The sequence below is a fragment of the Anolis carolinensis genome, chromosome 2 (assembly GCF_035594765.1).
Source record: "Anolis carolinensis isolate JA03-04 chromosome 2, rAnoCar3.1.pri, whole genome shotgun sequence".
NCBI classification, from domain to species: domain Eukaryota; kingdom Metazoa; phylum Chordata; class Lepidosauria; order Squamata; family Dactyloidae; genus Anolis; species Anolis carolinensis.
The window spans coordinates 146,783,696-146,789,695 of NC_085842.1; positions in this window are offsets into that span (position 1 = coordinate 146,783,696).

Below are 6,000 nucleotides of genomic sequence, written 5' to 3' on the forward strand. Positions count from 1 at the left end.
AGTTGCCACAGTACTGAATCAGACAAATCATAATGGTGTACAAATTGAAAGATAATTTAGGCAAGATAGCTGGCATATAATTGAATAAGCAGACATTTAGTTCACCCTAACAACTCCCATCACTTCTGTTTACCTGCCATTGCTACCCAACAGCACTTGTAGCTCTGTGATTGGGGAAAGGTTAAATGACATTTTAAAGTCAGGCATCATATCCTCAAAGCTTCTATCTAAATCCAAAACCTATTATCCTGACTAAACAGGACAAACTGCAGTCTTCCAGATGTTAGTGTATTACAACTCCCATCAGCTCTGGTCATAATGTCTAATGAGAAAAAATACAGGAGTTCTAGTCCAGCATCTGGAGGGCCACATAAAATGACATGGTGGGCCAGATATGCCCTGCAGGCTTTGAGTTTGGCTCATGTGCCCCAGAAAACATTTGGGGACACAAGAGCATTTGAGGGGACATACTGTGATCATCCCAAATATAGACTCTGTAAAGCAGTGGTTCTCAACCTTTGGGCCTCCAGGTGTTTTGAACTTCAGTACCCATAATTCCTAACAGCTGGTAAGATGGCAGGGATTTCTGGGAGTTGAAGTCCAAAACACCTGGAGGCCCAAAGGTTGGGAACCACTGTTGTAAAACATGATTTAGAGCACTGCTTCTTAAACTGTGGGTCCCGACCACAAATGAAATCCCTTAGTTCTATGTTGGTGTTCCAAAACTTTTTCTGAATGTCACCTCGTGGCTATTTAAGACATTTACACCAATATGCTGCACTAGGTTTACAATGGACTCTGCAGAAGATGCTTCAGCTGTACTTCATAAAAAGCAAAATTCGTCTGTTTAACAAGTTTTGTGAGCCTGCTGATTTGTTATCGGCAAATGTTTGATTTTTATACCTATCTTATATATCCAGATCATGTAAAAATTTATCGGCTCAGAATGGATCACTAGTGGAAAAGTTTGAGAAGCCCTCTTTGAGACTGCTTGAAGGCACACAAATAGCACAAAGCCATTGCGACAATTTCCCAGCTTTTCTATGATTCATTCATTTATTTCACTTAACCCTACCAATTGATAAATCAGCGCATCCTCCCATAGATCACTTTCAGTATATTTGAAATCACAGACCATTGATTCAGAATGAATGAAAGAAAGAACCCAATCAGAAGGTGGACAAAATTAGATTTAAGGACTAACAGTCTGGAAAAGTTTCAGCTGGCACAAATGGCTTGAAAGGTGAGAGCTAGAACAAAAAGGGCACTAGCAGCAAATCATTTTCACTCTTTCAATCAAGAAATAGCAAAATTTGAAGATGCGACCTATTCTCAGCACAGTTTAGCAACTGTGCCCACCTGGCACATGCAAAGGGAAAGTGCTATAAGTAGACAATCCATAACAATGCATCTGATGGTTTCAGTTCTGTAAAAAGACAATAGCTGCGGGCTCAAGCGCTGCATCTGTTAAACTAGTCTATTCTAGCAGCAAATCTAAAAGAGGTTGGTCCCATTTAAATTTATTTGAATAGGCTTGAACCATCTCTGCTATGCGAAAAAGGCACCAGGGATATGCAGAGTCTGGAGAAGGCAGCATATCCCTGCTTAGATGTTTCCCATCTGGCTTACATTAAATATACTTTATGAAATGTATTCTGAAGTCTGCCAGTTTTATTTCGCGGGAAGACTGGATGAATGAAGTCCACTATCAGCGTTGTGCTGGCAGTGGAAATTGGGGCAACATATGGGGTCCAGTTTTAGTTTCAGGCAAAAATTTGTGTACTTAGGTGGATGAAACATTTTAAGGGAGTTTACTAATTTTCCAGGGAGTTGGTTTGGATTGGAAGGCCTTTCCAATCTCACCCAAATCTATGGTTCTAAAATTAATGGCATAGCATTTTCCACGTAGGTTTACTACAGAAAAATTGCATTGCGGAGTCATTTTTATTCAAAACTACTTCAAAATGAATTGGTTGGAGAAAGAATGGCTGTTTGTGTTCTTTGATCTACCTAAAAACATTAAAGCAAGATCTCAGCATAGGCCAGGTATTTTGGACTTTAACTCTTAAAACAAATCTTTAAAATGTGGAATAAACACTGAGAACAGGGAGGCCCTGGCCCCTGAGCCTTCTTTTTTTCCTCGTTAATATAAATTTTTATTTACATACATTAACAGCTTACAGTGTAAGCAGAACACAAAACAATGAACATTTTGCAAACACATAACCCCACTATCAAGGTCTGAACAAGTACAATTTCATTTGCAATAAATTGATGAGTCAACCAGTAAACCAGTACCAACAGTGCTGTGGATTTTGAAGAGGTGGGAATAGAGAAACGTGTCAAGAGGAAGGTGTGATCAAGGATATTCTTGTGTGACCACCTTCCACCTGGAAATCTATGTCCTTGTGCTGTTGCACCCAAGTTGGTTTAAATGACTTTAGCGTTAACATGTTCCAATTTATTAACAATTTATTAATTGGTCTTGGGCCTATCTCCACCCAGGCACCCTATTGATTTCCCCACAACAAAGACCATGCTTAAAGTTTGAAGGTAACTAGTTGTTCTTGAAGTTGCTGGTCGTGGATGACAGTTTCTCTTGTGTATGGCTTGTCAGCTCCAACTGTGTTGCTGTGGGTTAGTCTTCTTTGTAAGAATACGCCAAGACACGCAAGGGCTAAAGATACCATATGTCTTTATTGTCCGAAATACAAGAGTCTGCTCTACTGCCCGTGTATATAGGCCTAGCTAGGTAAAGGTAAAGGTTTCCCCTGACGTTAAGTCCAGTCCTGACCGACTCTGGGGGGTTGGTGCTCATCTCCATTTCTAAGCCGAAGAGCCAGCGTTGTTCAAAGACACCTCCAGGTCATGTGGCCGGCATGACTGCATGGAGCGCCATTACCTTCCCGCCGGAGTGGTACCTATTGATCTACTCACATTTTCATGTTTTCGAACTGCTAGGTTGGCAGGAGCTGGAGCTAACAGCGGGAGCTCATTCCACTCCCAGAATTTGAACCTGGGACCTTTTGGTCTGCAAGTGCAGCAGCTCAGTGGTTTAACACACTATGCCACCATAAGGCAGGAATGAAGGGGTAGGAGGAAATGGCCATATAAGGAGGTACGAGCAGGCCAGGAACACAGCCGATGGGTTATCACATGGTTTCCCTGAAATCATGTGTTTTGAGAGAAACGAAAGTAATGAAATGTAATACTGCACCACAAATATGCACCAATGGTTTGATATGTGGGCGGTCGTAAACTGAACCCACTGAATTGTATAAATAGACACTCGACCCTGTCTGCGGGGTTCTCCCTTTTCAGCATCTAGTTGTGCGTGGGATGAACCTCTGCAGCTGCAGGAAACTTTTAGTAAACTGCTTTCTTTGGAAAAAACCTCCAGTTGTCTGTCTCCTACTTCCACTGCGTCCGCACAGACACACAAGCCGAGAAGAGGGGAAGTCTGGTTTCCGCTACATTTTTCTGGTGACCCCGACGTGATTCCACAATAAGACGGGCCAGGAGATCGGAGACGGATCCCGTTGGCGGGACGGTCCCAACTCGGCGGTGGGGGCCAGAGGCAACTACCGTGAGACGAGAAGGGGCCCCTGAATATTGTAAGACCGGCTGCGGTACTTGCCTCTGATGCCAACGCCGGCCGACGGTGGGAGCCGCAACGACAGCGAGGTTCCAAAGAAACCAGGCAGGGAAAAGGATCCAGGGAAAAGTCCAGGGGCGAAGGTTGGTCCGACGTCTACAGCAATCTGGCAAGTATAGTGGTTAAAATGAGACACTAAGGGAACAGCGCCGGGAGGGACACAAAGGTTCCCAGGGAGGTATAAAGGGGTTCTGTCTTGTTATTCCTGACACACACCGTTGAGTGTCCAGGTGCCCAGTCCAAGGCAGTCCCCTCTATTAGGCAGGATGGGAGGCAGTGGGTTCAAATCCACCACCCCATTACAGTGTATGTTAGACAATTTCGGCTCAGTTGCAAGTAGAGCCGTAGAAGGAATTCCCCAGAGAACAAGACTTGTGAGGGTGCCCCAAGACCAAGTCGTGCAGGACTCATGAGGAGTCGCAACTCCCGGGGAAAGGAAAAAAAAAAAAAAAACTGTTTGATTTCTTTGTTATGTGTGGGGAATAATGAGTTTCAAGTTCTGCATGTTTCGTGGTAATATTGAAGTGAAAATGAAAAATGAGTCTATAGATTTACACAAAAAATGTTGAGCACAAATATCTAGAAATGTTTTATTACGGTTGAAAAAATCTGATCCGAAGAGGGTCTGTCTGTGTTAGTTTGCTTTTGCTGACAAGCTGCAGAGAGGCGAGAAAAAGGGAGGGAGTTAAAGTGGTGTTGAGGCTCAGAAAGTTTTTTTTTTTTTCCTTGTTATTTCTGAGGAACAAAGGCTGTTTTCTTAAAAAGTTTTCCTTTGCACCTGGGCCTCATGCCAAAAAGATAGTGGGAAAATCTTGGCAACAGTTCAAGGTAAAAACTCCCTGTTATTCTTGTTAAAACTCAGGCGAAATGCCCAGAGAAAGATAATGGAATTCCAGTGGACAGCCAAGGTCAATGAAAGCCGCTGTAAAAATGTAATGTGAATTTAATATGAAAAAAAGAAAGAAAGAAAATGATGATGTAAATGTGTGTATATATATATATATATTGGGGTTCTGTCTTTCACCTGGATCTTAAATCCTTGCTTTTGGACTTATTTTGGGACAACTGGGTGAGAATGTTTCATGAGCTGAGATAGAGTGTGTGACTTTATCTAAACAACTAACCACTAATCAGAATTCCTGTGGACCTTGTGTGAATGAGATGTATGTGTTGAATTCAAAATGCATAAAGAGTTATAAACAATGTTAGTAGATTTGTTCAGAAGCAATTCGGAAGCTGTAGATATTTTTTTTGGAAAAAAAAAATGGTCTTAGGCTTGGAAAAAAAAAATCCTTGTTTTGAAAGAACAATGCTTCAGTGTTTTTAGAGAACATGGTGCTACAGACTTTAAACCCCTTACAGGTTATAGGGAAATGTTGGAGGTTCTTTTTTTTTTGCAGCACTTTGGAATACAAGGAGAGGAGTTATTGGTTGTAGAGACTTTGTATGGAAAACTGTCACAAGTTGGCAGTGCAAGAAAAAAATATATATATATATTTGTTTTTGAAAAAAAAAAATTGACCCCATATTCCTGACACAGAAGGATTAAGAACTGACATTGATTTTTAAATTTTTGATTGACATTTTATTCAAAAAGGGAGCTAGTGCCCAAGTGATAAAAAGTTATCCTTTTGAGAACCAAAGACATGATATAATTGGCTACGTCTCATGTTGCTTCATAATAATTTTGTGAGATTTGGATTCTGGACTTTGTGATTTTGGCCCAACTCTTTCTAAAGGTTACGGAAAGGAAGGACTAGGACTTTTGTAAACGGGACATTAGATCATGCAAATAGGGGCATTTTTTTCCATCGCCCCCAGCCTGGATTTTGCCAGATTTGAGAAGCGGCAGGAGGCTTTTCAACGTGTGTTACTAACAAATTTTGAGCTGTTCAACGAGTCGGTGTAAAAGGGGAATTGAGTAAGTTTAACACTGCAGCAGGACTGGAGTGGAAGATTGCATTGCAGCAAGTGGATACACGATTGTTAAATCGTTTGCGGAAAGGAAAAGAAAAAGATGTGGAGAAGAAAGATTTTGTTGGATTTCAAGACAGATGAGTGTGTTGTCAAAGGCACAACCTCTGAGGAGGCCTGCCTTGGATGTGAGCGAAACGACTAGAGAGAGTGCTTCAAGAGCCATACAGCCTGGAAGGATGAGTATTTCCCTCCCCTTCTTTTCCCTCTCATTGTTTTTTGCTACAGGTCCTGAACTCCTGTATGGGATAAACCCAGAAGTCTATGAGACAAGTTTATTGAGAGGCCTGGGAGGGCCTATAGGTGTTGCTGAGTGCTAAGGCTGTGATGGAGTGTGGCATAAGGCTGGAGGCTGTAAGGGCTGACCAACT